The 7,448-nt window shown below is 48.5% G+C and overlaps 1 protein-coding gene across 6 annotated transcripts in view; it reads right to left on the minus strand.

Moving 5' to 3' along the window:
- Window positions 1–3,369, minus strand: part of MPPED2 (metallophosphoesterase domain containing 2) — a 340,523-nt gene extending 337,154 nt beyond the window's left edge. The window contains exon 1 of one of the 6 annotated variants that reach the window (XM_063944428.1): window positions 3,097–3,369. The gene's annotated coding sequence lies outside the window, so the exon portion shown is untranslated. Of the gene's footprint in view, window positions 1–1,232; window positions 1,291–1,340; window positions 1,363–1,414; window positions 1,571–2,149; window positions 2,293–3,096 lie in introns of those variants that run through there. The other 5 variants (XM_063944431.1, XM_063944429.1, XM_063944427.1 and 2 more) reach the window with 5 other exon arrangements.
- Window positions 3,370–7,448: the final 4,079 nt, after the last annotated feature.

A 7,448-nucleotide genomic window follows, 5' to 3' on the forward strand; every position in this document is an offset into this window, starting at 1 on the left:
ATTTAAAACACTTAAATTTAAGGCTTTTTTTTGTTTTTGTTTAGTTTGGATTTTAAACCTACACATTTTAAGGGTATTTGACACTCATGTGTACATTTAAAAGACACATATAAGCATATTACAAAATCTGATAAACAACATATAGGTAAATAAAATCTTTTTAGCAAATTCTTAAGCATAAATTAGCAAAAAAAAAAAGCATACATTACTAGATACTAATGGCTCTTGAACTCGTATACGTAAACTACGCATATGAAAATGGTAATTCATATAGGGATTATAAATATTGGATATGCATAGACTTTAGTAAACAGCCAATACAACAATATGAAATCTACAGTAGAGACTTCCAATCCAGATCAGGTGGTACTGCACAAAGCATTGTTGGGGAAAAAATATTAAAATAAAAGTAAGGGTTTCTAAAACCATGCAACCCAGCTGCTGAAACACTAAAAATGAAATGGAGAGAGATTTTGGGCACTACAATAACTGTGTGTTTAAGGTATGGGTTTTAATCAAAATGTCATTATTTTCCAAGCATTCGGAAAGTCCATGAACCAATTTATGCAGTAGCAGAATGTGCCACATCATATGTATAGGACTTTAACTACGAACCTGGGAAACACTAGCTGCAGATTTTGGCAGGGATTTTGCCTTCTACACTGCAATTCACCCATCCAAGAAATGAACCAATATAATGCATCTGCAAAAAGTAAACCAGTGTTACACAACCCAATCCAGCCTCAAAATTCGCCTTGACACTCCACTAAAAAAGTGACAGTCATCAGCACTCTTAAAAGGATGTTGTTTGTATTTTAAAGGAAAGCAGATAACTAAACAACTCATCTTTGGTGCCCAATCCACAGCTCTGCAGACGTCAAGAGAGTTACAGCCACCAAAACAGTTACCCCTGCAGCATGCAGACCTCATATTGCTAGATATTTACACTGCCAATTGCATTTCACACCACCTCAAGCGCAATAAAATCTTAAAAAGCATAAACAGAGAAAAAAACAAAAAAACTGGTCTCAAAACAATGCAAAAATGATTAGTCATTTTTCATGGACAACATATAACAAAAAACACTATAAAAAATTTACATTGATAATTATAGACAAATATGAAAGGATTGGGGTTTATGTCAACTGGCATCTGCGTACCGTATAGAAATCAAAATACAAAAACATTTTATAAAGCATACCACAAACACAGAATAAAACATATATAACTACCTGCAATATATTTCCATTGATAGTACTATCTATAATGCTATAGGGCATGCACACACAGAATAGTGAGATGAGATGTTTTATGGAAAGGTCTGCCACCGTAATCTTTACCTCTCCAGGCTGTGAAGGTTTGGGAGTTTGCAAAGTATGAGGGCCTACAGAAAGTGTCCTGGCATGCTACTTACTACCTATCATCAAAGTCCATGTTGAGCTGGATCCTGATTACTGGTGGTCGCCCCTGTAGAAGGCATGAAATTTCCCTGCTGGCTGGTTCTCAGTGTCTCCCTGGCTCTTCTCACTCCTCTTCCTCTGGCTGACACACTCCCTGTCTCTCCCCCCCTCCCCTCTCCCTTATTCAGGGATTGATTGATTACAATCAGTGACCAAAGGCTGTGACTTGGACACACACTTGGCTCAGCATAGTAAAATACTGAGACTGTGGATAGGCTTCAGAAAGCTAGACGAAAGGGAAGGGGGGAGTAACGGGTTTATATGAAAGACATTAATATTAGTTCACTGCACCAGGGATATGACAGGTTGAGGGATTATTAGGGGCACGCTATTAAAAGGGGAGGGCATAAAACAAGGTAATTGCCCAAAGTAAATGGATTCTGACCTTAATGCAAATCATCCTTCTCACAGAATATATAGATCGGTGAAGAAAATATATAATTGCGTGGAGAGCAAAATTAAAGCTGGAAGATGATAAAATAAATGGAAAAAATATATATTATATATATGCGTACTTTCTCGTGACACAACAAAGATCATACCACTTTGTGCAAGTAACACCCAGGCTAACATTGGGATTGTAAAATGCAGACCGTGGGTTCTAGGATGCCTAAAATATTTAGGAACTGAACTATGTGTATAATATATATATATATATTCATTCAAAAATAATTAAGAACGTCACCTACCTTAAGCAGCACCGAATACAATGAAAGGGGCACCAACTCATCCTTCTTGGCACAGAAGCAGTTAAAAATCAAGCAAGGGGTTAAAAGATCAAAGCCTTGGTTCTTCATGTAAACCTACCCCTGCTGTTTCCTTATAACACAGTGATTGCTAGAGAGACTTATTAACCCTCCGTGTGCTCCCAGTCCCCAGTATACACCAAGATGGGTTTCTCAAGGGAAACAAAAAGTTGCACACGTTATTTGCCAGCTGCAATGATAAATACAAGACCCCTGCAGATTCTTTTCCACTGTTATTTGCTTGTTTTTGGTGACCTGTTTTTGGTTCATTTTTCTCATTTATGATCTAAAATTCATCCCCTTGACAAGGCCTGGGAGGAATGGGAGCCCCTAGCTTACACTGTAATGGTATATACATATATACAGTACCCCTGTGTGTGCCCTATGCAGGAGGTGGGGGGTGATGTGTCTGTAGTACATGGCTGCACAGCCTCCATCACAATAGACATCTCCCTGGGAATATTATTATTTAGCATGGCTCCCCCCCTCTCCTCTGCACAACGCTCTCTTGGCCTGATGTGACATTGCAATAACCCCCAGACCTTCTCCTAAGCTGGAGAAAATGCACATACAGCCCGGGGATCCCTGTTTTCCACCTGGAAGAAGAGGGCTATACGGAGAGAGGGGGAATGGGAGAGAAGGAAGGAGAGGAGGAGGAGGGAAAGGGCAGATCATGTCGCTCTCCTATTAATTAGCTGTAGAAAAAAGGAAATAATGACAGAAGATAGTAAAATGTAATTGCATGTGTCCCCCCCTCCTGTGTGCAGCCATGTGGGGGCAGGGCCCCTGTCTGCCCTTCTGCTTGCTGTGACAAGGCACCTCTAACCCACAGGCTTTGTGCTCTCTTTCCATCTGATTTACATCCCCTCCTAATCTGGGTTGATGATTACCTCGCTCCCGGCTGCAGAGGTCCCTGGGCTGCCTTCAGTCTTGTGCTGTGAGCCGGTCCATGGAGGCTGGGGGTCGGGAGGTGCTGTCAGGAGGTGGAGGTCTGAGCAGACAGGGCGAAACCTTCGACCCTGAGGGTCCCCCGGCTGGATCAGAGTGGGAATGAGAGACTGGGAGAGAAGAATGAGAGCAGCCTCGATCTGGGGAGAGACAGAGCAGAGAGTGCAGTGAGAAGGGGCTGCCACTGGGGTCAGGGAGCAGGTAGAAGGGGCTGCCACTGGGGTCAGGGAGCAGGGAGAGGGGGTTGCCACTGGGGTCAGGGAGCAGTAAGAAGGGGCTGCCACTGGGGTCAGGGAGCAGGGAGAGGGGGCTGCCAGTGGAGGCAGGGAGAGGGGGCTGCCACTGGGGTCAGGGAGAGGGGGCTGCCACTGCGGTCAGGGAGCAGTGAGAAGGGGCTGCCACTGGGGTCAGGGAGCAGGGAGAGGGGGCTGCCACTGGGGGCAGGGAGAGGGGGCTGCCACTGGGGTCAGAGAGCAGGGAGAAGGGGCTGCCACTGGGGACAGGGAGAAGGGACTGCCACAGGGAGAAGGGGCTGCCGCAGGAATCAGGGAGCAGGGAGAGGGGGCTGCCATTTGTGTCAGGGAACAGGGAGAGGGGGCTGCCACTGGGGTCAGGGAGTGGGGGCTGCTACTGGGGCCAGGGAGCAGAGAGAGGGGACTGCCACTGGGTCATGGAGCAGTGAGAGGGGGCTGCCACTGGGGTCCGGAAGTGGGGGCTGCTACTGGGGTCAGGGAGCAGAGAGAGGGGACTGCCACTGGGTCATGGAGCAGTGAGAGGGGGCTACCACCGGGGTCAGGGAGAAGGGACTACCACTGGGGTCAGGTAGTTGGGACTACCACTGTGGTCAGGGAGTAGTGATAAGGTGCTGTCACTTGGGTCAGAGAGCAGGGAGAGGGGGCGGCCACTGGGGTCAGGGAGCAGGGAGAGGGGGCTGTCACTGGGAGCAGGGAGAGGGGGCTGCCACTGGGGTCATAGTAGGGAGAGGGCGCTGTCACTGGGAGCAGGGAGAGGGGGCTACCACTGGGGTCAGGGAGCAGGAAGAGGGGGCTGCTACTGGGGTCAGGGAGAGGAGGCTGCCACTGGAGTCAGGGGTCAGTGAGAGGGGGCTGCCACTGGGGTCAGGGAGCAGGAGGAGGGGCTACTACTGGGGTCAGGGAGTAGTGAGAAGGTGCTTTAATTTGGGTCAGAGAACAGGGAGAGGGGCTGCCACTGGGGTCAGGGAGCAGAGAGAGGGGGCTGCCACTGGGGTCAGGGAGTAGTGAGAGGGGGCTGCCACTGGGGTCAGGGGGAAAGGACTGTCACTGGGGTCAGGGAGAGGGGGCTACCACTGGGGTCAGGGAGTAGTGAGAGGGGGCTGCCACTGGAGTCAGGGGGAAGGGACTGCCACTGGGGTCAGGGAGCAGGGAGAGGAGGCTGCCACCGAGGTCAGGGAATAGGGAGAAGGTGCTGTCACTTGGGTCAGAGGGCAGGGAGAATGTGCTGCCTCTAAGGTCAGGGAGCAGGGAGAGGAAGCTTCCACTTAGGTCAGGTAGTAGTGAGAAGGTACTGCCCCTGGGGTCAGAGATCAGGGAGAGGGCTGCCAGTGAGGTCAGGTAGTAGTGAGAAGGTACTGCCCCTGGGGTCAGAGATCAGGGAGAGGGGCTACCAGTGAGGTCAGGTAGTATAGAGAAGGTACTGTCCGTGGGGTTAGAGATCAGGGAGAGGTGCTGCCAGTGAGGTCAGGTAGTAGTGAGAAGATACTGCCCTTGGGGTCAGAGATCAGGGAGAGGGGCTGCCAGTGAGGTCAGGTAGTAGTGACAAGGTACTGCCCCTGGGGTCAGAGATCAGGGAGAGGGCTGCCAGTGAGGTCAGGTAGTAGTGAGAAGGTACTGCCCCTGGGGTCAGAGATCAGGGAGAGGGCTGCCAGTGAGGTCAGGTAGTAGGGACAAGGTACTGCCCCTGGGGTCAGAGATCAGGGAAAGGGGCTGCCAGTGAGGTCAGGTAGTAGTGACAAGGTACTGCCCCTGGGGTCAGAGATCAGGGAGAGGGCTGCCAGTGAGGTCAGGTAGTAGGGACAAGGTACTGCCCCTGGGGTCAGAGATCAGGGAGAGGGGCTGCCAGTGAGGTCAGGTAGTAAGGACAAGGTACTGCCCCTGGGGTCAGAGATCAGGGAGAGGGCTGCCAGTGAGGTCAGGTAGTAGTGAGAAGATACTGCCCCTGGGGTCAGAGATCAGGGAGAGGGGCTGCCAGTGAGGTCAGGTAGTAGTGACAAGGTACTGCCCCTGGGGTCAGAGATCAGGGAGAGGGCTGCCAGTGAGGTCAGGTAGTAGTGGGAAGGTACTGCCCCTGGGGTCAGAGATCAGGGAGAGGGCTGCCAGTGAGGTCAGGTAGTAGTGACAAGGTACTGTCCGTGGGGTCAGAGAAGGGTTGCCAGTGGGAGAGGGAGCTGCAACTGGAGTAGCGATATTTTGTGTTGCTGCTGGGACCATGGGGCTCCTGGAGAAGTCAGCGAGAAGGGATGCCCCCGCAGTCACCGATGTACACAATCTGGATCATATGTAAAAGCACATGCAGCAATCCACACAAAAGAAGAACACACCCAGCAAATAAAATATAAAAAAAAACAGGCAACACAGAATTTCATAGAGATACATAATAAAGTCAAATATTGGCCCTCATTCCGAGTTGTTCGCTCGCTAGCTGCTTTTAGCAGCTTTGCACACGCTAAGCCGCCGCCTACTGGGAGTGAATCTTAGCTTATCAAAATTGCGAACGAAAGATTAGCAGAATTGCGAATAGACACTTCTTAGCAGTTTCTGAGTAGCTCCAGACTTACTCGGCATCTGCGATCAGTTCAGTCAGTTTCGTTCCAGGTTTGACGTCACAAACACACCCAGCGTTCGCCCAGACACTCCCCCATTTCTCCGGCCACTCCCGCATTTTTCCCAGAAACAGCAGCGTTTTTTCGCACACTCCCATAAAACGGCCAGTTTCCGCCCAGAAACACCCACTTCCTGTCAATCACACTACGATCACCAGAACGATGAAAAATCCTCGTTATGCCGTGAGTAAAATACCTAACTTTTGTGTAAAATAACTAAGCGCATGCGCTCTGCGAACCTTGCGCATGCGCAGTAAGCGACTAATCGCAATATAGCGAAACTCGGCAACGAGCGAACAACTCGGAATGAGGGCCATTGAAATTCAGCGAAAGTAAAAACGCAACTATCCACAGTAGCTAATAAGTCAGTTCATTGCTCCCCTTACACACAGCAAGATGCAAACCTCTAATGGTATAAATTGCATGGCATCGCAATATAATCAATCACGCCACTTTATTATTATTATTATTATTATTATTATTATTATTATTATTATTATACAATATAGCAAAAGAACATTATTAATGGATGGAAAAATATATATATTTTTTTTATACTTTATGATCCTATCTTTCTGGATTCATTCAATCTACAATAGAAGTAAATGTATGTTAATTAGGTAGAAGTAACACATATCTGTAAATTATCCTGAATATTATTAGGATGCAGTTGTGATAGGGGGAAGAAACATTTTCATATGTATTCCAGATTTCCTGTATGTTCTACAACTCTGTCAGAGTGCACTGCAGGGAACCGCCTGATAACAGAGGGCAATAACTTGCAGAAAATCTGCATTAAAGTGCCACATTCAGGTCACTAGGAGCCACTCTGCGGGTGCTTGAACACCGCAATATTTGTGCATCCATTATTAATGTCTATGCATGGCTTTTTGCAGACTTGGGTGGGCACACAATCATTGTGAGAAGTTGACTGCTAGAGTTCGGTGTGCACTGATATAGGGGGCCATTCCGAGTTGATCGCTAGTTGCCGTTGTTCGCAGCGATCAGGCTAAAAATTGGCACTTCTGCGCATGCGTATGTGGCTCAATGCACACGCGCAACGTACTTTCACAAAAGCCGATGCAGTTTTACTCAAGCTCTAGTGTTTCTGGGATGCAACTGACCGTTTTCGGGGAGTGTGTGTAAAAACGCAGGCGTGTCAGATAAAAATGCAAGAGTGGCTGGGGAAACGTAGGCGTGGCCGGCCGAACGCAGGGCGTGTTTGTGACGTCAAAACAGGAACTAAATAGTCTGCCGTGATCGCAAGCTAGGAGTAGGTCTTGACCTACTCAGAAACTGCACAATCTTTTTTTGTAGCCACTCTGCGATCCTTTCGTTCGCACTTCTGCTAAGCTAAGATACACTCCCAGAGGGCGGCGGCTTAGCGTTTGCACGGCTGCTAAAAGCAGCTAGCGAGCGAACAACTCGGAATGA

This window comes from Pseudophryne corroboree, chromosome 11, assembly GCF_028390025.1.
Source record: "Pseudophryne corroboree isolate aPseCor3 chromosome 11, aPseCor3.hap2, whole genome shotgun sequence".
In the NCBI taxonomy this organism is placed as follows: domain Eukaryota; kingdom Metazoa; phylum Chordata; class Amphibia; order Anura; family Myobatrachidae; genus Pseudophryne; species Pseudophryne corroboree.